General features: G+C 44.3%; 1 long non-coding RNA gene and 1 pseudogene across 2 annotated transcripts; one reads left to right on the top strand and one right to left on the bottom strand.

The window, feature by feature from the left end:
• The first annotated feature begins 73 nt into the window (after positions 1-73).
• On the top strand, positions 74-24,256 carry LOC309851049. Its single transcript, XR_014304596.1, has 4 exons — positions 74-336; positions 6,037-6,183; positions 22,412-22,755; positions 24,171-24,256. It is a non-coding gene; the product is annotated as an uncharacterized lncRNA (long non-coding RNA).
• Positions 22,753-24,071, bottom strand: LOC309851047 (dolichyl-diphosphooligosaccharide--protein glycosyltransferase subunit TMEM258 pseudogene; annotated as a pseudogene). The gene has a single exon. The product of its transcript is annotated as a dolichyl-diphosphooligosaccharide--protein glycosyltransferase subunit TMEM258 pseudogene (transcript).
• Positions 24,257-27,181: the final 2,925 nt, after the last annotated feature.

Here is a 27,181-nt window from a genome sequence, read left to right as displayed (position 1 = left end):
CCTGATTTCACAGCCGCAACCCGAGCGGCCAAGCTGGGTTAACTTCGTCTCCAAGATGAGGGCAGTAACTACCTTATGGGAGCCGTCGTGCCCCTGAAGTGTTCTAAGGTACGTACATGGCCAGGCACCTGCTCTCTGCTACGCACAAAACAGCTGAAATCTGCTGCACCTCTTGGTCTCTCTTACCAGATCATAAAACCGTGGCTTGAGGATTTCGAGGTCCAACAGATTCTTTAACATGTAATAAATGAATGAACCTCACCAAGTTCCATTGCTATGGGAACGCAGCACCGAAGTTTCGAGACAAAAATCACAAGAACCGCTGATGGACCCCAGGTATTTTCAAAACCTGTTCGTTGCTCTATGTTATTCGTCCCTTCAAAGAAATAACATTTTCTTTTACTTACTTTCCTACTGTTTCATTTTATACTTCCTTACTTTCAACTTTCCTCTATTTAAACGCTATTTTTGCTTATCTTATTGGTTTAGTAGTTTATTGGATTAAATACACTTTCTTTACTTTTACTATTTTTTGGTAATCACAGGATTAATGAGTATAGATGTCCCTCTGAGTATGGCTAAAGCTGTGTCCATTAGTGTTTCATATGAAGTGTTTTTTCTTAAAAATTTCCAGACGATCTGTAGTTTGTTTTTCCCGTTTTCTTTATTGAAGGTGTAGATAGTTCACATAAAAGCAAAATGCACGTTTTTAAAAAGATTTTATTTATTTGACACAGAGAGACACAGTGAGAGAGGGAACACAAGCAGAGGGAGTGGAAGAGGGAGAAGCAGGGTTCCCGCTGAGCAGGGAGCCAGATGTGGGGCTTGATCTCAGGGTCCTGGGATCAGGACCTGAGCTGAAGGCAGACACTTAACAACGGAGCAACCCAGGTGTCCCAAAATGCACATTTTAAAAAATTTATTTGAGAGCCAGTGAGAAAGAGTGTAGGAGCAGGGTGGGAGGGGCAGCAGGAGAAGCAGACTCCCTGCTGAGCAGAGAGCCCAACTCAGGGCTCTATCCCAGACCCAGAGATCAGGACCGGAGCCCCCCAAACGTCCCAAAACGCGTGTGTTTTGAAAGCAAAGCCTATGTAACCACCACCAGTTCAAACCTAGAACGTTTCCAGGGCTCCAGAGAAAACAGGGGATCGCTATCCTGACTTCTATCCTACAGGTTAATTTTACCTATTTTTGAATGTCATTTTTTTTTAAAGATTTTATTTATTTGACAGACAGAGATCACAATTAGGCAGAGAGGCAGGCAGAGAGAGAGGAAGGGAAGCAGGCTCCTTGCGGAGCAGAGAGCCTGATGTGGAGCTCGATCCCAGGACCCTGGGATCATGACCTGAGCCGAAGGCAGAGGCTTTACCCACTGAGCCACCCAGGCGCCCCTGAACGTCATTTAAAAACAGCTTGTTGGGTGCCTTCGTGGCTCTCTGCTCAGCGCATCTTGCTCTCTGCTCAGCATCTTGCTCTCTGCTCAGCGGGGAGCCTGCTAACCCCCTCTCTCTCTGCCTGCCTCTCCGCCTACTTGTGATCTCTGTCAAATAAATAAATAAAATCTTTTAAAAAATAAAAATAAAAACAGCTTGTTAGGCTGTGCCTGGGTGGCTCAGTTAAGTGTCTGCCTTTGGCTCAGGTCATGATCCCAGGGTTTTGGGATCTCTCCTGACTCTCTGGACTTTCTGCTGGGGGGTGGGGAGTCTGCTTCTCCCTCTGCCTCTGTCTCTCATGAATAAATAAAAATAAAATCCTTTAAAAAAAAAAAAAAGCTCGTTTCTCGTCTTTCGCTCAATATAATGTTCTTCAAACATCCCTGTTGTTCTGTGTGCCAATTGTTTCTTGGTCACTATGTAATATTTGGTTTATAAATACAAACAGTTTATCCTCCTGTTGATGGACATTTGGGTTGTTTCCAACTTGGGGACAACTATGAATAAAGTTGCTGTTTACTTTCGTGTGAAAGTCTTTTTGTGAACTCATTTCAGTATACATGCGGGAGTGGAGCTGCTGGGTCACGGATTATATTTGTATAAGGATTGCCAAACAGTTTTGCACAGTGCCTGTACCATTTTATACGCCACGAGCAATGGGTGTGTGAGTGGCGGTTGCTCCACACCCTCGCAACGCTAGGCATCCTCAGTCTTTTTAAGATGTTATTTATTTGTGGGAGAGCGAGCAGAAGCAGGAGGAGCGGCAGGCAGAGGGAGAAGCAGGCTCTTCCCCACTGAGCAGGGATCCCGATGTGAGACTCTATCCCAGGATCATGACCTAAGCCAAAGGCAGACACTTAACCAACTGAGCCACCCGTGCACCCCTTGTCAGTCTTTTTAAGTGTAGCCTTTCTGCTATGTGCCTAATGATATCTCCTTGCAGTATTCTTTGCGTGTCCTTGACCTGTAGAGAAGTGATGCTCCTTATCATGTTCTTTTTGACCATTGGGATAGCTTCTTTTGTAAAGTGCCTGTTGACAGACACTCCCCTGAGAATTAGCCCATTTTATAACCTGGGTTGTTTGATATATAGGAATTCTTCATGTCTGGATAAGAGTTCTTTGCCATATGTATATATTTAGAACATACACTCCCAGTTGTGGCTTTCCTTTTCCCTCTAATATCTTTTGATGAGTGGAGATGTTTTTATTTTTTGGTTAGTGTTTTTCGTGTCACCTTAAAAGAAAAAATCTCCTACCCCAAAGGTCATGAAGAATTTCTCTTATCTTTTCTTCTAGAAGCTTTTGTACTTAAGTGTATGATCTATCTCAAATTAATTTTTGTATATAGTGTGAGACAGAGACCAGATTCATCTTATTTTCATATAGATATCCAGTAGATACCTACTTACCTTTTCTTACACTGACCACTCTGTCTTATTTAGCTCGCTTTGTCTTGAAATCCCAGTAAGCCCTCCAGACTTGTTGTTCTTTGAGATTGTCTTAGACTTTCTAAGTCATGTGCATTTCCTTTTTTTTTTTTTAACAAACCTTAAGCTTTTTTTTTTTTTTTTTAAGATTTCATTTATTTGTTTGTCAGAGAGAGAGCAAAAGAGCACAAGCAGGGAGAGCAGCAGGTAGAGACAAAGGGAGAAACAGACTCCCCGCTAAGGAGGGAGCCCAATGCAGAATTGATCCCAGAATCGTGGGATCCTGACCTGAGCCCAAGGCAGATGCTTAACCAACTGAGCCACTCAGGCACTCACCACAGTCCCACTCCTGTGCATTTCCATATAAAGTACAGAACCAGCTGTGAGAGGTGCCTGGGTGGCTCAGCTGAAGGCAGTTGAGCATCTGCCTTCAGCTCAGGTCATGATCTCAGGGTCCTGGGATGGAGTCCCGCATCAGCTCTCTGCTCAGTAGGGAGTCTGCTTCTCCCTCTGCCACTCACCCAGTCTCATGCTCTCTCTCTCTCTCAAATAAATAAATAAAATCTTTCAAAAAAAAAAAAGAATCAACTGTTAATTTCTAGCAAAAAAAGATCTGCTTGATACTCTGCTATCAACGATACTCCTATGAAAATCACTCAATTCTTTAAATATTCCTAACTTAGTTCCTTTAACTTTTATTCTCTCACTACTACCCATCTGGAGGGAGACCAACTACCTTTCCTATTATTTTAATCATTCCTTGATTGAATCAAGTCAGCTTCATTCCTAGAGTCAGACTGTTCCAGGCACATTAAAAAAAAAAAGATTTTATGTACTTATTTGAGAGCGAACAAGCAGGAGAAGGGCCAAAGGGAGAGGGAGAGAAGCACACTGAGCAGGCAGCCTGACACTGGGCTCAATCCCAGGACTCTAAGACCACCACCTGAGCCTAAACCAAGAGTCTGATGCTCAACCAACTGAGTCACCCAGGCACCCCCAGGCATACACCTGCTTATTTTTTTTTTAAAGGATTTTATTTATTTATTTATTTGAGAGAGAGAACATGAGGTGGATGGCGCAGAGGGAGAGAGAGAAGCAGACTCCCCACTAAGCTGGGAATGAGTCGTGGGGCTCGATCCCAGGATCCTGAGATCATGACCTGAGCGGAAGGCAGAGGCTTTAACCCACTGAGCCACCCAGGCGCGCCTATATATTTTAATATCAAAAAAAAAAAAAAAAAAAGGTCACCTGGGTGGAGAGTAAGACAGTTAAGTGTCTGCCTTTGACTCAGGTCATGATCCCAGGGTCCTGGTATCTAACCACCTGTCGGGCGCCATGCTCATGAGGGAGTCTGCTTCTCCCTCTCCTTCTCCCTCTGCCTGCCACTTCCCTTGCTTGTGCTCTCTCTCTGTCAAAGGGATAAGTAAGGGCACCTGGGTGGCTCAGCTGGTTAAGCATCTGCCTTGGACTCAGGTCATGATCCTGGGATCAAGCCCTGCATCAGGCTCCCTGCTCAGCAAGGAGTCGGCTTCTCCCTCTCCCTCTGTCCCTCCCATTCTCTCAAATAAATAGAAATCTTTTTAAAAAGATAAATAGGGGCACCTGGGTGGCTCAGTGGGTTAAGCCTCTGCCTTTGGCTCAGGTCATGATCTTGGGGTACCTGGGATAGAGTCCCAAATCAGACTCTCTGCTCAGCAGGGAGCCTGCTTCCTACTCTCTCTCTCTCTCTTTCTCTCTCTCTCTCTGCTTACTTGTGATCTCTCTCTGTCAAATAAATAAAATCTTTTTTAAAAAGAGAGAGAGAAATAAAATAAAATAAAATCTTGAAAAAGTAAGGAAAAAGCCTGCTAGGATTCAGGATTGAAATTGCATTGAATCTACAGACCAACATGGAAAGAACTGACTTCTTAACAACACTGTCTTCCAATCCATAAGTATATGTCTCCATTTATGAGAGTAAAGATACTTATTTAATTTCTGTCAACAATGTTTTGTAGTAAATTTAATACATCTCTTGCTAAATGTGTTCATAAATATTTTGATACTATTATAAATGGTCTTTGAAAATTTCATTCTCCAATAGTTTGTTGCTAGTATATAGAAAAAAGTTGGGTTTTGTTATACTGACCTTATATCCACTGACTTTGCTAAGTTCACATATTTGTCCTAATACTTTTGATTATCTCTTAGATCTGAGAAATTGTTTCTTAATTCCCAAGCAAAATTTTAGAAAACCATTCTGTGGTTAATTTCTATTTATATTGGGCTATAATTAAAGTTTCTGAATTACGGAATCTCCTGGGATTTAAATATTTGTCATCATATTCTTTTTTTTTTTTTTTAAAGATTTTATTTATTTATTTGACAGAGAGAAATCACAAGTAGGCGGAGAGGCAGGCAGAGAGAGAGAGGGAAGCAGGCTCCCTGCTGAGCAGAGAGCCTGATGCGGGACTCGATCCCAGGACCCCGAGATCATGACCTGAGCCGAAGGCAGCGGCTTAACCCACTGAGCCACCCAGGCGCCCCATTCTTTTTTTTTTTTTTAAGATTTTATTTATTTACTTGACAGAGAAATCACAAGTCGGCAGAGAGGCAGGCAGAGAGAGAGGGGGAAGCAGGCTCCCCACCAAGCAGAGAGCCCGATGCGGGGCATCTATCATAGGACCCTGAGATCATGACCTGAGCCAACGGCAGAGGCTTAACCCATTGAGCCTCCCAGGTGCCCCTAAAATTTGTCATCATATTCTTTATGGCCAGGTACATAATTAATTTCTATGGACATAAAGAGTGTATATGCTCTGTAGATTAGAAAGTGTTCTTGCTGTTAAATCAAGCTTACGAACTGTATTATACAATTCCTCTATCATTTGCTTTTTTGCCAAATTAAATGAAATTCAGTTAAATTGTGAAAATGAATATTATTTATTCATTTACCCGTGTTTGGTTCATAAACATCTATGACTCAGGTTGTCTTTACAGATTATGGATCATTATTAATTTTACTTACAAATATGGAAAATATATTATGTTACGTTATACATACATGTACAGTATTATGTGTTCTTATTAAATGATAGCATTTTTGATGTTTTTAATGTATCTGGCCTTAATTTTAATTTTATCTGATGACAATATCTCATTCCTGCTTTCCTTTTGTTTGTATTTTTTTTAAAGCTTTTATTTATTTGTTTGAGAGAAAGAGCACCGAGGGACAAGCAGACTCCCCACTGAGTACAGAGAGCCTGAGGCAGGGCTCCATCCCAGGACCCGGAGATCAGGACCTGAGCTAAAGTCAGATGCATAACCAACTGAGCCACCCAGGTACCTCCTCTTACTTGTATTTTTATGATCTGTATCTGTCCATGACTTTGTTTTCAAAAAGAAAGAGAACAAGTAGGGGAAGCAGCAGAGGGAGAGAGAGAAGCAGGCTCTCCCAACCCCCAAGCAGGAAGCCCCGTGCAGGGCTCAATCATAGGACCCTGGGATCATGATCTGAGCCCAAGGCAGCTGCTTAATTGACTGAGCCATCCAGGCTTCCTGTTTTTAACACTTTAAATGCAAATCATTAATAGGTGGGTTTGTAACAACTCAATCTGTTGTCTTTGGTTTTCTAAATAGGAGAATTAGGCTTATTTGCACTTACTAACTTGGAATCTGTTGTGCTTTATTCTATACATTAATTTGCATTCGTTTTAAACCTTAGCTTTAAACCTTGCATTTGCCTTAAACCTTCAGATCCTGTGGTTCCATGCTCAGCAGGGAGCCTCCTTTTTCTCTGCCTGACTTTCCCCTTGCTTGTGCTTGTGCTCTCTCTCAATCTAACAACAACCAAAAAAACCTTTAAAAAAATGAATTATTCACAAGTACTGTACTCTTCACCTGCCCAATATTGAGATCTCTTTTCTAATATAATTTTCAGTTGGCTAGAGAACTTTTGAGTATTTTCTTTAGCTAGCATCTCCGGGCAATATATTGAGCCCTTGAGTATCTAAGATTGTCTTTCTTGAGTCCCAAAAGATGAATGACATTTTGTCCAGGAATAGGACTTTGGGCTCTGAGTTGCAGTTTCCTTTCTGTTTGTAGATATTACTTTCCATTTCCAGTGCAGCAAATGAGACTTCTCAGGCTAGTTTTATTTGCTTTCCTTTTTTTTTTTTTTTTTTTTTGACAGAGAGTGGAGTGGGGAGGGGCAGAGGGAGAGGGAGAAGCAGACTCCCAGCTGAGTGGGGAGCCCAATGTGGGGATCCCAGGCTCCAGGACCCTGGGATCATGACCTGAGCTGAAGTCAGGCAGACACTCAACTGATTGAACCAACCAGGCATCCTGGGAGACAGGGAATCCCAAGCAGGCCCCACACCCAGCTTGAAGCCCCACCTGAAACTCTATCTCAGGACCCTGAGATCATAATCTGAGCTCAAATCAAGAGTCTGGTGCTCACCAAACTGAGCCACCCAGGCAACCCTGCTTTCCTATTTAAAAATAGCCTCTTCTTTCCGTGTGAAAATTTGTATACTGCTCCTGTCACCCACGAAGTTCAGGAATTTTGCCAGGATGTGTGAACATGTGTATCTTTATTATTTTTACTATTGTCGGGGGGTGTCAGCAAGATAAACACAATCAAGGTTTATCAAGCCTGATATAGGGAAAAAAAAAGAAACAAAGTACACATTTATACATTAAAAATGAAGTACAACTACAGAATCGATTAGCTCAAAGACTTATCACAGGATCTCATATGCTCTCTTAAGCGCTTTCTTTTTTTTTTTTTTTTTAAAGATTTTATTTATTTATCTGACAGAGATCACAGTAGACAGAAAGGCAGGCAGAGAGAGAGGAGGAAGCAGGCTCCCCGCGGAGCAGAGAGCCCAATGTGGGGCTTGATCCCAGGACCCCAGGATCATGACCCCAGCCAAAAGCAGAGGCTTTAACCCACTGAGCCACCCAAGAGCCCCATCTTTCTTTCTTTTTTAAAGAAAGTTCAAGGCCCAATGCAGGGTTTGAACTCATGACCTGGAAATCAAGTCCCATGGTCTACCCACTGAGCCAGCCAGGTACCCATCTTAGGCTCTTAATTGGAAAGTATTTTCATCATCACTGGGAACTGAACCCTTCAGTAGCATCCATCAGGTTGTAGAGGCTTGTTAAGATTTGTTAAATTAAGAAAAAAAAAAAGATTTGCTAAATCATAACTTTATTTAATATTGGTCATCTCCTGAACTAAAGTGTCACATGTGGACAGTGGGAACCCTATCCACTCCTATAGCCAATCTAACATGAGCAACTTTCCCTACCGGAAATGACACTGGGGAGCCTGGCTGGCTCAGTTGGTAGAGCACGTGACTCTTGATCTCATGGTCATGAGTTCAAGTCCCACGTTGGGCGTAGAGCTTACTTAAAGTAAGAATAGAGCAGAAATGACCTTAAACTTCTTCCTGGATTCAAGTTCATAGAAACAGAAAGTAGAATAGAGGTTACCAGGAGCTGGTGGGTATTGGGGTAGAAGATGGAGACTTACTGTTTAATGGAAACAGAATGTCACACTCTAGATGATGGAAAACTTCTGGTAATGGATAGTGGACACAGTTGTGTACTTCTGCCACTGAATTAGGCAAAGAGTTAAATTGCAGACACCTGGGTGCCTCAGTCCGTTAAGCGTCTGCCTTCGACTCAGTCCAAATCCAGGGGTCCTGGAATCAAGCTCGCATCTGGCTCCCTGCTCAGCAGGGAGACTGCTTCTCTCTCTGTCCCTCCGGCCCCAAGCCTCATTCACACTCTCTTTCTTGTAAAAGTAAATAAATAAAATATATTTTTTTAAGTTAAATTGGGGGGCGCCTGGGTGGTTCGGTGGGTTAAGCCTCTGCCTTCAGCTTGGGTCATGATCCCAGTCCTGGGCTGGAGCCCCGCATCGGTCTCTCTGCTCAGCAGGGAGCCTGCTTCCCTCTCTCTCTGCCTGCTGCTGCTCTGCCTACTTGTGATCTCTCTCCCTCTGTCAAATAAAGAAATAAAATCTTTTTTTTAAAAGTTATGGTAAATCTTATGTATATTTTATCGCAATTAAAAAAAAATCCTTCCTAGATTTTTAAAACACAAGCAAGAAATATAAAGTGCAGAACTCGGAATTTTCCCATGGCGGATATATAATATGACAGCAGATTCACAATACAAAAGCACATCTGCGAAACTCAGAAGTGGGCATTTTTGTGCCCAGAGTAGCCCAATTTGTAGAGTCAGAAAGCAGAATGGTGGTTGCTAGGAAATGAGGAGTTTAGTGAGGACAGAGTTTCTTTCTTTTTTTAAAGATTTTATTTATTTATTTATTTTAGAGAGAGACAATGAGAGAGAGCATGTGAGGGGAGAAGGTCAGAGGGAAAAGCAGACTCCCCATGGAGCAGGGAGCCCGATGCGGGGCTCGACCCCTGGACTCCCGGCATCATGACCTGAGCCAAAGGCAGTTGCTCAACCAACCGAGCCGCCCAGGTGCCCAAGGACAGCATTCCAAAGGGGAAAATGGAAGGCGTCCCAGAGGCGGATGACAGTGATGGTGTCACAACAGCATCAATGTACCTAATGCCACTGAACACTGACAGTCAAAAATGGTGACAATGGGGACACCTGGGTGGCTCAATGGGTTAAGCCTCTGCCTTCGGCTCAGGTCATTATCCCGGGATCCTGGGATCGAGCCCCTCATCGGGCTCTCTGCTCCAAGGGGAGCCTGCCTCCCCTCTCTCTCTCTGCCTGCCTCTCTGCCTACTTGTGATCTCTGTCTGTCAAATAAATAAAATCTTTTTTAAAAATGGTGACAATGACAAAAATTTATGTTCTGTACATTTTACCATAACCTTTTTTTTTTTAAAGATTTTATTTATTTATTTGACAGAGAGAGAGATCACAAGTCGGTGGAGAGTCAGGCAGAGAGAGAGAGAGAGAGAGAGAAGCAGGCTCCCGCTGAGCAAAGAGCCCGATGCGGGGCTCGATCCCAGGACACTGAGATCATGACCTGAGCCGAAGGCAGCGGCTTAATCCACTGAGCCACCCAGGCGCCCCTTTACCATAACCTTTAGAAGTTGTGTTAAGTGGGCATTTGGGGTTCTAGCTTTGGCCCTCTAAAACAAACACTATGAAGTCTCTGGTGACTCAGGATGTGGAGAAAGAGATGCGGTACGTTTATGTGCTCGCAGAAGGGGGACACACACAACACTCAGCTCCAAGGAGAAAACACAAATAACCAGGGCAAATTTGTATAGAATTAAAAAAAAAAAAAAATCTGGAGGGGCGCCTGGGTGGCTCAGTCAGTTAAGCATCTGCCTTCAGCTCAGGTCATGATCCCGGGGTCCTGGGATCGAGCCCCGTGTCAGGCTCCCTGCTCAGTGGCGAGTCTGCTTCTCCCTCTCCCTCTGCCCCTACCTCCTGCTAATAAATAAATATCTATAAAAAATAAAAATAAATACATGAACGGAATCTGAAAATGGTATTGTGTGTTTGATTTCCTTTTTTTCTGAAGGGAAAGTTCCCATGATTTGGGACAGAATTGCTAGAAGTCTATGGAAGCAGAAGAGATTAAATAATGGTGCCCTCATATGCAAACGTGCTTTTCAGGTATGATCTGTCTGTGACCAGTCCCTGGTCCTGCTCCCCAGCCCAGGGAATTAGGGATCCTTTAGCTCCTGGGAGTGTGCAGAATCCCCTGTCGCCACCAGGGAGCAGGAGACCCCATGTGGTAGCGATCAGGAAGGTGCTGCAGCAGGGAGTGAATGCCCTTGGGGGCATAATTTTGCACCCTCAGTCTTCCGGGGCCGGCAGACTCTCCAGCTCCCCTCAAGCAGGAAAAGTAGTTGCCAGAAATTCGGGTGTACTGCCCATTCTGTCCTCTCTCTCAACCCCCAGGAGGAGCATCCAAATTTCTCAGCTCCTGTGACAGACCTGATTTCTTTCCCTGGTGATTTTTATCTCAGTACCGAGATCCCTCCTGCTTAGGTGCCCGTGGTAAATTGTTTCCTGAGCATTTTCAGGGGGGACCGCTAGCTTTTGTGCCAGCTAGAAAAAGAAGTCTGTTCTGGGCAGACAGGGCTGGCAGGAAAGCATTTGGCGAGCTGACTGATGGTTCTCAGTAGGTTATAAAAAGATGCTCTTGGGGCGCCTGGGTGGCTCAATGGTTAAGCCTCTGCCTTCAGCTCAGGTCTCGATCCCAGGGTCCCAGGGTCCCAGGATCAAGCCGCACATGGGCTTCTGCTCAGCTGGGAGCCGGCTTCTCTCTCTCCCGCTGCCGCTTCCCCTGCTTGTGTTCTCTGGATATCTCTCAGTCAAATAAATAAATAAAATCTTTAAAAAAGAAAGAAAGAAAGAAAAAGATCCGCCCTTCCTGAACAGCCCTCGGTGAGCGTCCTGAGTGCTTACTGAGTACCAGACGCTGTGCGTATGGAGGGTTTCAGCTGCCTCCATTTTAACCTCAGATTTGCTGGTTGGGTGCTCCTTTCCAGCTTGGCTCTTGGCTCAGGTGGAAGACCCCCAGGGCAAATCATCCCCCCATTCCACCTCCCCACCACGGGAACCGAAAACTACCCCCTCCAGCAATAAGGACTTTCCTGAGCCAGCAAGACCCCAGCCACAACTGACCCCAAGACAGTGATCCAGGATTTGACTTTCACCGCCTACCCGCACCCCCCATTTTCCTATATGAACCCAGAGGTATTTTCACCACTTTGCAGAGACTGTCTTCGAGGGGGCTAGTCTGCTGCCTTTGTGGTGTTGACCTCCCTGAAGTAAATCCTTCTCTTGATTCACCACCACTGGACTCTCTGCCTTTGGATTTTGTCAGCGGCAAGGGACAGAGCCTGGTCTATTTGGAACCCCCGGGTCTTTGCACGCACACCTTGTCTAGTCTTGTGTGATAATCCTCACCACAAGGCAGCCACTACTACTGTCCACGTTTTTCTGATAAGAACCTGGGTGTGAGTGCAAGCAGCACACACAAAAGGGAGTTCACACCAAAGGGAGGAGCAATGACCTTGGTTGCCCTAAACTTCCCCCGCCCATTGCACTAGGGGGAGTCCCAGCTGTTGCAAAAGCCTTTCACAGGAACTCTCCCCTCCTCCCCGTCTACCCCCCCCCCACTATAGTAAGAGTGATTTTTTAAAACTCTTTATTGTCATGCTAATGAATGTAGTAATGGATTTGTAGTGTTTGGGTTATAATAAAAATAAGGTCCAACTAGGCTAAGGAATGAAGCTTTATCAATTTCTCCCACTGTTCCCTCACATCACCTTCCTGGCCCCCTAAGAGGTAACTACCATCCTGACTTTTGCGCTAATCTTTTTTTTTTTTTTTTTTTTTAAGTCTCTACACCCAATGTGGGGCTCAAACACACTAATCTTTATCACACATACGTGTATATCTAAATAATAAGATATTTAGTCTTGGGGTGCCTGGGTGGCTCAGTTAAGTGTTGGGCTCTTGATTTTGGCTCAGGTCATGATCTCAGGGTTGTGAGATCAAGCCCCGTGTCAGGTCAACGGGGACCCTGCTTGATCCCCTCTCCCTCTGCCCCTCTCCTTGCTCACATCCCTTCTCTTTCTAAAAAAAAAAAAATTAAAAATTAAAAATATATATATTTAGTCTTGTCTAGTTTTGAACTCTATAGAAATGAAAGGACACGGTATGCATTCTTCTGAGACTATCTTTTCGTGATTTGTCCCCGCTGATGTGTACAGTTAGAATTGATGTGTTCATTGTTGCATAGTATTCCATTATATGAACATTCCACAATGTCCTTTTTTTTTTTTTAAGATTTTATTTATTAATTTATTTGAGAGACAGAGAGAGAGCATGAGCGCGCGAGGCAGAAGGAGAGGGACAAGCACTCTCCCGGCTGAGCAAGGAGCCCGATACGGGACTTGATCCCAGTACTCTGGGATCATGACTTGAGCTGAAGGCCAAGGCTGAACCACCCAGGTCCATTTCATTTTTGGTAGATATATATGTTTAGTTTTGGCTACCGTAAATGTTGATATAAACATTCTTGTTCCTATCTCCTTACAGACATGCACAAAGGCTTCCCTAGGATACAAAGTGTTTACAAATCTCTTTGGACCATTAAATTATGAACAGGCACCAAGGTTATATTATAGTCTTACAGTAACAAGAATGGCTTCTGACAGAGCAGGTCAAAGATTTCTCTCTTGGTAGAAACACCTAAAGGGAGAAAAATGACTAGGTAATTTAAAGGAAAAAATACTTTTCTGTATTTCTCTGTTACTCTCAATACTTGAGTACTTCTGACACCAGGTGGGGAGGGAGGATCCCATACCAAGTAATTCTCTGACACCAGCTGGGGGGTCCTACCATTTAACTCAATTCTGATGCCATCTACCTGAGGTTACCCCACAAGTTAAGATCTCAGCCTGCAAAGCAGAACCCGGGTGGCTCAGTCGTTAAGCATCTGCCTATGGCTCCGGTCATGATCCCAGGGCCCTGGGATGGAACCCTGCAGTGGGCTTCCTGCTCCATGGGGGGCGGAGGGCCAACTTCTCCCTCTCCCTCTGTCTGCCGCTGCCCCTGCTTGTGTTCTCTGCCAAATAAATAAAATCTTAAAAAAAAAAAAGAGCTCACCCCACCCCCATGTCAGATGCCAACAGCAAGTCTCAACTGTCACCTGTACTGATCTGCTGGCTATAATCAAAAGTTCCCACTAGCCCCTCCTGGTGTTCAATGAACTTCTTAGATAGGCTCTCAGAATTCACAAAAACAGTAGACTTCAAACAAATAAAAGAAACGTATACTTACTAGATTACCAGTTTATTACAAAGGACCTAGGTCAGGAATAGCCAAACGGAAGAGATGCATTGGGCAAGGCAGGTGAAGGCATAGAGCTTCCATGCTCCCTCTGGGCACACCACTCTCCCACCTCCGTCTGTCCACCAACCAGAAGGTCTGCAAACCCATGACTTTTGGGATTTTTATAGAGGCTTCATTCCATAGGCATGATCGATGAAATCATTGGCCATTGATAATTAATTCAATCTCCAATCCCTTTCGCCTTCCCCAGGGATGGGGAAGTAGGGCAAACATTTGGAACCTTCCAACATGGTTGGTTTCCATGCAATCAGCCCCCCAATTTAAGGGTTTTCCAAAAGTCACCTTGATGTGGGAAGCAAAAGCAGAAGAAAAATTATTAAATTTCTTTACTACCTAGAGCCCACTGATAGGTCCTTGAAACAGGTAGAGTGACATTCTTCTAGGGACTCAACTGCCTCCATGTCCATACTTTGGTAAGGGTAAAAGGCAGTCCTAGTCTGACCCCCTCCCCCAGGGTCCTGTAGTCTACTTTATTTTTTATTTATTTTTTTTTCTTAAGATTTTATTTATTTATTAACAGAGATCACAAGTAGGCAGAGAGGCAGGCAGAGAGAGAGGAGGAAGTAGGCTCCCTGCTGAGCAGAGAGCCCATGCGGGACTCAATCCCAGGACCCTGAGATCATGACCTGAGCCACAGGCAGAGGCTTAACCCACTGAGCCACCCAGGTGCCCTATTTTTTATTTTTTACTTTCTTTTTTTTTTTTTTTTTCTGTAGTCTACTTTAACATATAAAACTTCCTTTAGAAATTTCCTTTACCTCTAAACCCTCCCTTGAAGATACGTGTTGGCAATCATCCCCTGAGCATATGGTCCACCGATACACGAAGGGTCTCATGACGAGGTTTTATTAGACAGTAATAAATGACCTTTTTCCAACAATAGCTAGCCCTCTCAAAGTCCTGGAAACCTTGCTTCCAAAATTCCTTAGAGACATTCGCTATCCCTAATCTTCTCCAGACTGGAAAGTATATAATGGGCCACTCCTCATGACCCGGGTATCTATGGGTCCTGTCCCTGTGCTTTAATCAAACAACCTTTTTGCACCAGAGGCGTCTCAAGAATTCTTTCTTGGCCATAGGTTTCAAACCCTAACATTCTTTCCCACAACGACCTCACTAACATAAACTCTGGGGTTGGTTGAAAGAAGCTTGTTATGGGGGCGCCTGGGTGGCTCAGAGGGTTAAGGCCTCTGCCTTCGGCTCAGGTCATGATCCCAGGGTCCTGAGATCGAGCCCCGCATTGGGCTCTCCGCTCAGCAGGGAGCCTGCTTCCCTTCCTCTCTCTCTGCCTGCCTCTCTGCCTACTTGTGATCTCTGTCTGTCAAATAAATAAATAAAATCTTTAAAAAAAAAAAAAAAAGAAAGAAAGAAGCTTGTTATGAATAACAAAAGACATCTTTACCACACTGACCACTTAGGAAATTCCAAGGGTTTTAGGAGCTCTGTGATAGGAACTGGGACTAAGACGATTTTTTTTTTCTTTTTTAAGATTTTATTTATTTATTTGACAGAGATCACAAGTTGGCAGAGAGGCAGGAAAGAGAGAGGAAGGGAAGCAGGCTCCCTGCTAAGCAGAGAGCCTGATGTGGGGCTTGATCCCAGGACCCAGGGATCATGACCTGAGCCGAAGGCAGAGGCTTTAACCTACTGAGCCACCCGGGTATCCCCTAAGACGAATTTCTTATGATAAATTACATCTAGTAATCATGATTAGATTGTATACAAAAGAAATGTCTCATTAAAGATCTTTTGACTTTTGGGGGTGCCTGGCTGTCTCAGGCATAGAACATATGACTCTTGATCTCAGGGTTGTGAGTTCAAGTCCCATGTTGGGCATGGAGCCTACTTTTAAATCAATCAGTCAATAATCTTCAGACTCTTCACTGATAGCTGGCAGTAAACGTTAGCAGATGGGTATTTAGTTTCTCAGAAGAAATTTTAATTTCATTATAATCCTCCATAAAATTGCTTAAATATTTTATCAGCAATGCTACTGGCTTCCCAGAGGGGGCTGTGAATTAGCATCACCCCCCCCCACCATGTTTAAGACAGTTTTTCTTCTCTAATAATTTAAGTGTTAAATAACAAAAATTCGACCCTGTAGATTTGAAAGATCTAATCGGCTTTATTAATCGGTTCATGAATCCGGCAGCATCCCATCTAATAAGTGGAGAATGCCCAGGGGCTGTACAAAATGGAAGGCCAAAGAAAAGAAAGAATTATTTCATATGCCTTGCCTTAGGCAGAAAGACAGGGGTCTTATTAGGTGGGTTACCTTCATCTTCCTTTGTTGGGGTGGGTGGAAAGATTGACATATGACAAGATTTCCTCATTGGTGCTGACTGGAAAATTCCTGACTTCTAGTTAAGACTACATTTCTAAGGGCGCCTCAGTGGCTCGGTCGTTAGGTGTCTACCTCACGCTCAGGTCATGATTCCAGGACCCTGGGATCGAGCCCCGCACCAAGCTCCCTGCTCGGCGGGAAGCCTGCTTCTGCCTCTCCCATGCCCCCTGCTTATGTTCCCTCTCTTGCTGTGTCTCATCCAATAAATAAATAAAATCTTTTTTTTTTAAGATTTTATTTATTTACTTGACAGAGAGATCACAAGTGGGCATAGAGACAGGCAGAAAGAGAGGGAGAAAGCAGGCTCCCTGCTGAACAGAGAGCCCGATGTGGGCCTTGATCCCAAAACCCTGGGATCATGACCTGAGCTGAAGGCAGAGGCTTAACCCACTGAGCCACCCAGGCGCCCCATAAAATCTTTTTTTTCCTTTTTAAAGATTTATTTTTATTTTTATTTATTTATTTTTTAAGATTTTATTTATTTATCAGAGGGGCGGGGGGAGAGAGCGAGCACAGGCAGACAGAATGGCAGGCAGAGGCAGAGGGAGAAGCAGGCTCCCTGCCGAGCAAGAAGCCTGATGTGGGACTCGATCCCAGGATGGTGGGGTTATGACCTGAGCCGAAGGCAGCTGCTTAACCAACTGAGCCATCCAGGCGTCCCTAAAGATTTTATTTATTTGACAGACAGAGATCACAGGTACGCAGGCAGAGAGAGAGAGAGGAGGAAGCCGGCTCCCTGCCAAGCAGAGAGCCCAATGCGGGGCTTGATCCCAGGACCTTGAGATCATGACCGAGCTGAAGGCAGAGGCTTTAACCCACTGAGCCACCCAGGTGCCCCAGTGCCCCATAAAATTAAAAAAAAAAAAAAAAAAAAAAGACTATATTTCTGGAGGAGGAGGTTGAGACTGTATTTGGGTTGGGTATTAAGACTAAAGTTTGGTAACATGGCCTAGCATTAGTCAGCCCATTTGGGATCTTGGTTTTCTTTTTAACAGAGCAGAGTTGCTAGATCTAGGAAATACATGTGTTCAATTTTATGTTCCAAAGGGGTTGTATCAGTTTATACCCTAACCACTGTGGGTGAGAGTTCCTATTGCCCCACATCTTATCCCACAATGGATATTATCTGACTTTTTAATTTCTGCACATTTGGAGGCTTTCAAGTGATAGCTCCTTGCATTTTTGGTGGTTTTTTTTTAGGATTTTATTTTATTTATTGGACACAGAGAGAGAGATCACAAGGAGGCAGAGCAGCAGGCAGAGAGAGAGGAGGAAGCAGGCTCCCTGCTGAGCAGAGAGCCCGATGCGGGGCTCGATCCCAGGACCCCGGGACCATGACCTGAGCTGAAGGCAGAGGCCCCAACACACTGAGCCACCCAGGCGCCCCTCATCACGGTTTTAATTTGTGTATTCCAGATTACCAATCTGATTGAGCGACTGGTGTTTATTCCGCCCTATTTCTTCTTTTTTGTCCTTTAAAACTAGATCTGGGCTATCCATTATGGAAGCTGCTAGTCACGGTGTTACAGGATTTCTTTTCCCTTAGCGTGCGTGGTTCTTGCTCACGCCTCTTTGAAGAATGTAGAGCTAGTCCAAAGAGTGGTGGCCCACAAAGCAAAATTGATTCAGTGATAGTACAAAGTTCCTGAAGAGGGAGGGGTCCCAAGAGGGTTGCCGCAGGAGTTTCTGGATCTGTGGGTTTTTATCAGATCGGTGGGTGGTTTTAAAATGATTAATACTGGGGCACCTGGGTGGCTCAGTGGGTTAAAGCCTCTGCCTTCACTCAGGTCATGATCCTGGAGACCTGGGATCGAGCTCATCATCTGGCTCTCTGCTCAGCAGGGAGCCTGCTTCCTCCTCTCTCTGCCTGCCTGTCTACTTGTGATCTCTGTCAAATAAATAAATAACATCTTTTTTATAAAATGATTAATACTCCTTGTGCCTGTCATCCAATCAGGTTGTCATGTGGGAAAGGGAGGAGGGCTCCTTCCTAGGTGGTGTAAAATCCTTTTAAGGTTGGTTTCCCCTTAGGGCGGGGGACAGCTTTGTCCCTGCCTGCCTTTCTTCCAACTATCCTTCACCAATATGTGATTATAATTAAAACTAAATAGGGGCACCCAGGAGGCTCAGTAGATTAACTGTCTGCCTTTGGCTCAGGTCCTGATCGCGGGGTCCTGGGATGGAGCCCTAAGTCTGGCTCCCTGCTCAGTGGATTCCGCTTCTCCCTCTCCCTCTGTCTGTCCCCTGCTCATGCTCTCTCTCGAGCTCTCTTTCTGACAAGTAAATAGATGAAAAATCTTTTAAAAACATCTTTAAGACATGATTAAAAATAAATGAGTAGGGCGCCTGAGTGGCTCAGTTGGTTGAGCGACTGCCTTTGGCTCAGGTCATGATCCTGGAGCCCCAGGGTGGAGTCCCACATTGGGTTCCCTGCTTGGTGGGCAGCTTCTCCTGCTGACCTCTCCCCTCTCATGCTCTCTCTCTCAAATAAATAAATACATTCTTTTCTTTTTTAATAAATAAATTCTTTTAAAAAAATGAGGGGGGGTCCTGGGTGGCTCAGTGGGTTAAAGCCTCTGCCTTCAGCTCAGGTCATGATCTGAGGGTCCTGGGATCGAGCCCCATATGGGCTCCCTGCTTGGTGTCTGCTTCTCCCTCTCCAGCTTCCCCTGCTGTGTTCCTTGTCTTGCTGTCTCTCTCATAAGTAAATAAAATCTTTAAAAATTTTTCATTAAATTAAGATGATGGGCCCCTGAGTGGTTCAGTTGGGTAAGTGTCTGGTCTCAGGGTTCTCAGATCAAGCTCTGTGTAGGGCTCTGAGTTTAGAGCAAAGTCTGCTTAAGATTCTCTCTTTCCCTCTGCCTCCTCCCCTGCCAATCCCCCCCAACACACATTCTTTAAATAAATATATAAGATACATTTTAAAAAATCTTTATAAAGAAAAAGAAAGAAAACAGGGGCACCTGGGTGACTCAGTCTGTTAAACGTCTGCCTTCAGCTCAGCTCATGACCTGCTTTTAGCCTAGGTCATGATCTCAAGGTCGTAGGATCGAGCCCTGTGTCGGGCAACCAGCTCAGCAGGGTTTGCTTCTCCTCCTGCCTCTGCCCCATTTGTGCTCCCTCTCAAAATCTTTTTTTTTTTTTTAAGATTTTGTTTATTTATTTGACAGAGAAAGATGTCAAGAGAGGGAACACAAGCAGAGGAAGTGGGAGAGGGAGAAGCAGGCTTCCTGCTGAGCAGGGCTGGGCTTGATCCTAGAACCCTAGGATCATGACCCAAGCCAAAGGCAGAAACCCAACGACTGAGCGACCCAGGCACCCCTCAAATAAATAAAAACTTAAAACAAAACAAAACAAAAAACAGATGAATAAGTGTTAGAAATATTTCGCTAGTGCTTACCCATTTTAGTAAAAACTCTATCCAAGCTCTACCAATCCCTAAAGATTTCCCAAAACTATTTAAGCACCGAAAGACTTTTTTTTCTCTTTCTTTTTAAAAAAATTTATTTTACTTTATTTATTTGAGAGAGCATGAGTTGGGGGTGGCAGAGGGAGAAGGAGAAGCAGACTCCTTGCGGAGCCAGGAGCTTGATGTGGGGCTCTATCCCAGGACCTTGATAGTATGACCTGACCTAAAAGCAGCTGGTTAGCCAAATGAGGCGCTCAGGTGCCGCACCCAATGGTTTTAGAGTCTTATTTGCAAATATATCACCCATATTTGGATGGGCAGGTTGACTTAATTCTGATTCATCAATATCTCACGGATTACCTTTGTGGTATCATAAGAAATTTACCTAACCCAGGTCACAAGAGCTTTTTACTTTCTTCCAGAAGGGGGCGTCTGGGTGGCTCAGTGGGTTAAGCCGCTGCCTTAGGCTCAGGTCATGATCTCAGGGTCCTGGAATGGAGCCCCGAATTGGGCTCTCTGCTCAACAGGGAGCCCGCTTCCTCCTCTCTCTCCACCTGCCTCTCTGCCTGCTTGTCATCTCTGTCAAATAAATAAATAAAATCTTTAAAAAAAAAAAAAAAAAAACCTACTTTCTTCCAGAAGATTTCAAGTTCTCATTACATTTAGGTCGACGATCCGTCGAGTTATTTCCGGTGCGAGGGCAAGGTCTGTTTGCTTATGGATATCCAGTTGCTCCAACACTATTCTTTCAAAATAATCCTTTCTTTAAAAAAAAAAAAAAAGATTTATGGGATGCCTGGGTGGCTCAATCACTTAAGTGTCTGCCTTTGGCTCAGGTAATGATCTCAGGGTTCTGGGATTGAGCCCCACATCTGGCTCCTTGCTCAGCGGGGAGCCTGCCTCTCCCTCTGCCTGCGGCTCCCCCTGCTTGTGCTCTCTCTCTCTATATAATAAATAAATAAATAAAATTTATAAAATAAGTAAAGGACATTTATTTATCTGAGACAGCACGAGCTAGGGGAAGGGCAGAGGAACAAGCCAATTCCCTACCGAGTGGGGAGCCTGATGTGGGGCTCGACACAGGGTTCAACCTAAACTGAAATCAGAGGCTTACCCCCCTGAGGCACCAAGGGAGCCCAACAATCCTTTCTGTAAAGGCTGCTTTTAGGCAACAGTCTTGAGCAATGGGAAACGAGGTAGAAGGGCCCACAGGGACTGCCAAGCTGAATGCAAACAGGTTCATTGAGTCATAGGCCCTAACCGACCCATGGGCTACTTACGACCAGGCCCAGTTACCAATAAAGGAAAAATTCCAGATGATTCCGTATTCCCTCACTCTTCCCTATCACTGGGGCCCCTCATGACCACCTCGTGGCAGACGGTTTCTCCTTTGCTGTCCCGTCCAGTGCAGATTATTCAATAAACTTCTATGTCCTTTGTTTGCCCTGAGTGAACTATTTCAGGGCCTGTACCACCAATCTTTGCCAGATCAGGATGCCTCACACTTTCTCCATTAAATTTCCTCAGAGCCTTTGGTGAAAATCAGTTGCTAATAAATGCAAAGATCTGGGGTGCCTAGCCGGCTCAGGACGAAGAGCTTACAACTCTTGATCTTGCGGTCGTGAGTTCAAGCCCCATCTTGGGTGTAAAGGATTATTGAAAAAAAGTACTAAACTATTTTTTTTTAATGGAAAGATATATCTCTGGGCTTCATTCTGTTACATTAATCTATTATTCCCATCCTTATGCCAACAACACAGTCTTGATTAACTGAGTGTTTATAGTAAGCGCCCAGTCAGGTAAGGACTCCAACTCTGTTCATTTTTGGCTATTCTAGGTCCTTTCAGTTTCCATATAAACTTTATGATCAGCTCACCAATTCCTAACTTTTAAAAGCCTGCTGGGGTCAGGGCCCCTGGGTGGCTCATTCGGTTAAGCATTTGCCCTCGGCTCCGGTCATGATCTTGGGGTCCTGGGATTGTGCCCTCATTGGGCTCCCTGCTGAGCAGGAAGTCTGCTTCTCCCTCTCGCTCCTGCTTGTGCTCCCTTCTCTCTCTCAAATAAATAAATAAAATCTTTAAAAAATAAAAAAGGGGAGGCACCTGGGTGGCTCAGTGGGTTAAAGCCTCTGCCTTCAGCTCAGGTCATGATCCCAGGGTCCTGGGATGGAGCCCCGCATCGGGCTCTCTGCTCGGTGGGGAGCCTGCTTCCTCCTCTCTCTCTGCCTGCCTCTCTGCCTGCTTGTGATCTCTGTCAAATAAATAAATAAAATCTTAAAAAAAAAAAAAAAGGCTTGCTGGGATTGCATTGGACCTATAGATAAATTTGGGGAGAATTGTCATCTTAACGTTGAACACTTCAATTTGTAAACGTTTGGGCAAATTAATAGATTTTTCTTTCCTTATTCTTATTCTAGCTTGTTTAGGGGCTGATGAGTATGGTTTACTGGGCTATAACCATCCCTGTTTTCAGTCCTCACTTCAATAGAGGCCTAAAATTGAAGTTTGGTTTTATTATTTAAGGAAAAAAAAAAAAAGGTCAGTTTCCTTTTCCTCTGGATCACTTTCTTGTTTTTTAGTCCTGTGGTTTCTTGGGAGCATTATGGGGCCTGAACCCCCCACTGGTCCCCTTAATAACTGGCCTTTTTTTATATTTCTTGAGGCTTCCCTCAGAGTCCTATGTACTCCATATTAATTCATTCAACCAGGAACCAAGGAATTTTATCTGCAGTACTGTGGACGAATGCTGTGGGCCAAAGGCAGGCCACTCCCAAGATGGGCCACAATGACATGTCCATTATTTTCATTTGAAAACAATCAAGGTCCAAAAGACTCAGGAAGAAACTTTGACCTATACCCGCCCCCCCCACCCACGAACAAATGCCTAAAAAGAATTTAAAGGGCCTGTATTAAACAGATTTTTTTAAATTTAAATTTATTTTTCAGAGAGAGAGCACAAACAGGGGAAGTGGCAGGCAGAGGGAGAAGCAGGCTCCCAGCTGAGCAAGGAGCCTGACGTGGAACTTGATCCCAGGACCCCAGGACCACGACCTGAGCTGAATGCAGACACCCAACCGACTGAGCCACCCAGGAGCCCCTGAACTGATCTAAGAGACTTATCTGCTTCAGGCAAACCTCCTTTTCCAAGCTTTTCCTTTCACCTTCCTGCTAATGCCTTCTTCTCCTTTGCACTCCCAGACTCCCACCTCCATCCTGAGCTCAGGATGATGGATAGAAATGCCTCATTTTGCCTGACGGTCTTGGGAATTTCATGTCGGCGTGGATTCCCCGTGAGCATAACTAAATTTTATTTTCTCCTGTTAATCTGTTTCGGTTAAATTTATTTATTTTTATTTTTTGGACGGTCACCCATCTGCCTTTATTGGAAGCAGCGGGTGGGACACTTCCAGTAACAGTAAAAAAATTAATTTATAAAAGCGGGAGTTCAGTGAAGTCGTCTGGTTGGAACCCTTGGGAGCTCATACGTAGATGCCAACCCAGAGCAGCAGGAAGAGGACTCCAAAGCCCATGAAGATCAAGGCCACCAAGGAGATGAGGACTTGTGTACTTGGTGGAGGTGACCTCATAAAGGAAGAACCAGGAGGTAAAGAACATGCCAATTGCCAACAGCACCTCAGTCAGATGGGGGAAGATAGCAGAGTTCACTGGACCTGGTGTGTCTGCTCATGACCTCAAGCTCCATTTTTGCCAGACACTGGTTCATCCACCACTCCGCCACCGGAATTTGGGTAAATTTAATTCTTAGTCCAGCTGGAGCCTTGGATAGTGGAAAAATGTCTTCCTCCCCAAGGAGGTGAGAAAAAGGGAAGGAATAGCACACACCCCGCAATGAGCATGAACTTGGCTGGTCCGCCAGATGGAAGGAAGGTTGTCAGGGCAGGATTAACGGGACTGAAGGGGATGTGGAGGCGGTTGAAGTGGAGAGAGAGGTATGTATGAATTGACCGTGCTGGGCTTATAGGCCATAGTAAGGAATCTGGAGTTTACAGTAGGTGTAATAGGAAGCAGAGGAGTGACCGGCCGTGAGTGATATAATTCGAATTCCTAGATTCTTCAACCAAGGACCGTGCCCACTCTGATTTTACTGTCCTTGACTTGGGGCTGGGAGGCTTGAATGCAGAAGAGGCATCAGAAAAACCATCTCCAATATGGCTAGGGAGTCCAACAACGGTGAGATCGTAGACGCCTCCCAGTAAACAATGAGACCTCAAAGCCTGTGGCTACCTACATGGGTATCAGCCCACACTGGGGCTGTGTGTCTGAGCTAGGAGGTTTGAACTTCACCTTGACATCCTGGTGAATCCAACTCAAGGGTCTTCCCAAGGAAAACTTTCCCACTCCTACCCGTTATGGCTGGTATGTCCAGCAATATGGGGGTATGTCACCCCCATTTCTTATAAGCTCCTCTACTACAGTGTTTCTCATATGGTGTTGGAGTCATTTACAGCTACTTGAGGAAAGACACCAAGTTGTTTAACTGTGCTGTATGCTGGGGTCACAGATGACTGGTTGGGTGAATATCTATGGGGTTTTGATTAAAGACAACCTTAAGTATGAGGAAATTTGGATTGTTTCTGGAGCAATTATTTGCAGTCCCATTCTTACAAAGACTGCTTTTGACAAAGCATTGACAGTGCATATATGGCCCAGCTCCATCCAAATATAATGTTTTCTTTGTTCCAAGCCACACCATCCGAGATCTTGGATCAGCTGGGTTGGACCCTCCCAGATCAGCGAGACTCGAGTCTCTCCATCAAAGACCAGCACAGGTAATCACTGTAGTAAAATTCTTTTTTTCTTTCCAGCTGTGATATAATCGACAAATAATATCGCGTGAGTTTAAGACATACAATGTGATGACTTACGATGATCAAGATGATTTCAGATTTACTCTCAGCAACTTTTAAGTGTACAATAGAGTATCGTTAACTTTAGTCAACATGTTCCACATTAGACAGAACCCCAGAACTTCTCTGTCTTAGGGCAGCAGAATTCTGGATTCTCTCCCCTGGAGGGATGTAAGAGAGAGCATTATCCATTCGCCACAGATTACACCTATATTAGACATTTGTCTAAGAACAAGTTCTGTTTCTCTTAAACAAATCAGTCTGTCTGGATTTTAGGGACAGTGTGACATATGCCTAATCATGTTTTTCTCTTTGCTTTGGCCACTTAGGAAGCTTAGAACCTGATCTGTAGCCTTTATCTAGTAACCATAAAGGACCCCTGGAGACCATCAGCACAGAGATTCAGAGGGCTCTAAGACTTTGGCAAACCTGGGTTGAAATCTCACTTCTGCCACTCCTAGCCATGTGACTAGAGGCCACTTACCTGTTTTTTTCCCCAGGAGTATGTAAAAACAGACACAATCACAGTATTTACTTTGGGAAGTTATTTTGTTGGTAAGATTAGGGCATACAGTGATAAACATAGGGCCTGGCACAACTATCAACAAAATCGTAATCCTTTCACTCAACGTTAACCAGTTGTGTGTGCTCTAAGGTGAAGCAACACACATACGTTTTCCACCTCAGAAATGTGTAAATTACTTTGATTCTCCATTTTTAAAAATCTGCTATCTATACCCTTTTCTAGAGGTATAATTAAGAGGCTCCAGAAAACACCGTAGTGATCATTAAATCTGCATATGGACGGTTCTTCCTCTCAAGACACACACAGCATAGCAAGGGAGCGTATCTTACACGTCTCACAGGATTAAGAAAACATGGAAGGGAGCACGTCCTGATCAGGCATTCGTTACTTAGGGTGACCCTTGGTCACTGGTCATCATACACTTGTTACTATTCACGTCTTCTGATATGTCCTCTGACAACAGACCTGTTTGGATTCAAAGGGCAGTTCTTAATTCCACAATAATTAAGGAACCTGTTCTTTACCTTCCTTCTGGGGTCAAATAAATTCAAAGAGAGAAGATCTATTAGGGTGACACTAATGTCTGAAACATTAACATAATAAGTCTCAAACCGGGTAAATACATCTTTGTATTTTATAAAAGGAAACTGTAACATTTATTTTCTTATTTTCTTTTTTTAAAAGATTTATTTGACAGAGACAGACACAGTGAGAGAAGGAACACAGCAGTGGGAGTGGGAGAGGGAGGAGCAGACTTCCCACCCAGCAGGGAGCCAAACACGGGCTCCATCCCAGAACCCTGGGATCAGCACCTGAGCCAAAGGCAGATGCTTACGACTGAGCCACCGGCGCCCCTGTGACATTTATCTTTTAAGAACCATTTTTAATCTTTTTTTAATTGCTGGAATCAGTCTCCTTTCACTTCCTGAGACATCTTTGTGCTCTTTAAGGATTTACCTGAGCTATCTCACGGATTTGCTCTGCCAGATGTTTGCTTAATTTAACTTTATTATAGCTTTACTGAGGAATAAATGATGCACGATAAATTGTACATATTTAAACTCTATAAATCGGTAAGTTTGGATATGTGCTTATACCCATGAGACAAGCACCAAAATCAAGATAGTAAACATTTCCCTCGCCCTCCCAGAGTTTCTCCTGCCTTTCTTTTTTTTTTTTAAGATTTTATTTATTTGACAGAGAGAGACACAGAGGGAGGGAACACAAGCAGTGGGGAGTGGGAGAGGGAGAAGCAGGCTTCCCACCTAGCAGGGAGCCCGATGCAGGCCTCCATCCCAGAACCCCAGGGTCATGACCTGATCGGAAGACAGCCGCTTAAGGTCGGAGCCACCCAGGTGCCCTCTCCTGCCTTTCATAACCCATCCCACCTCACTCCTTCTTCCTGCCTCCATCCCAAACTGATCATTGATCTGCTTTTCCTCTTGATAGATTAGTTTGCATTTTCCAGAATTATCTTGAGATTCGTCCATGTTCTTATGTGTCTACATGGTTCATTTCTTTTTATTTCTGAGTAGTAGTCCATTGTATGGCTATACTACAGTTTTTCTCATCGAATGAATTTACGTAATTGTCTCTCTCCATACAGTATGGGGGGGGGGCTGTCTGGAAAAACAACGAAAGCAAAACACTAAACCTGTGGCCCACCTCTAGCAAAAGGACAGACTTTAATGCCAGCATGTTCTATACTCATCTCATTAATTTATTTATTAATTATTTTTTTAAAAGATTTTATTTATGTGACAGAGATTACAAGTAGGCAGAGAGGCAGGCAGAGAGAGAGGAAGGGAAGCAGGCTCCCTGCTGAGCAGAGAGCCCGACACGGGGCTCGATCCCAGGACCCTGAGATCATGACCTGAGCCGAAGGCAGAGGCTTTAACCTACTGAGCCACCCGAGCGCCCCTCATCTCACTAATTTTCTCTTCTTTCTTCTTTTGTTGTAAGTTCCCACATTCTCTTATCTTTTAATTTTGTCACGTACATTTAAGTCAGTCATCTCGGTTCTTTTCTGAAGTAAGGATCAAGTACAACTAAATAATGTCCAGTTTTTTATTTGAGTTTACCACTTCTTCCTGTTTTCTTTAGGGATGCGGGATTTTGTTGACTTGATCTACTTACTTACAGATGTTCGTCATTTCCTGCTTAGACAGCTGCCACCATCTCCGGAGTCCTGGTCTCTGAGCTCATCTCCCTTCTGTTCACCTGCTATGATGTCACCAGACTATCATTCTACAGCAGAAATCTGATCATGTCATTCCCACACAAAACACCTACCCAAAGAATCTAAAGTCCTTGGCATGATAA

This window comes from Mustela nivalis, assembly GCF_964662115.1.
Source record: "Mustela nivalis genome assembly, chromosome: 17".
In the NCBI taxonomy this organism is placed as follows: domain Eukaryota; kingdom Metazoa; phylum Chordata; class Mammalia; order Carnivora; family Mustelidae; genus Mustela; species Mustela nivalis.
The sequence above is the reverse complement of the archived record's forward strand: the minus strand, read 5'-3'. Positions and strand labels throughout refer to the sequence as shown.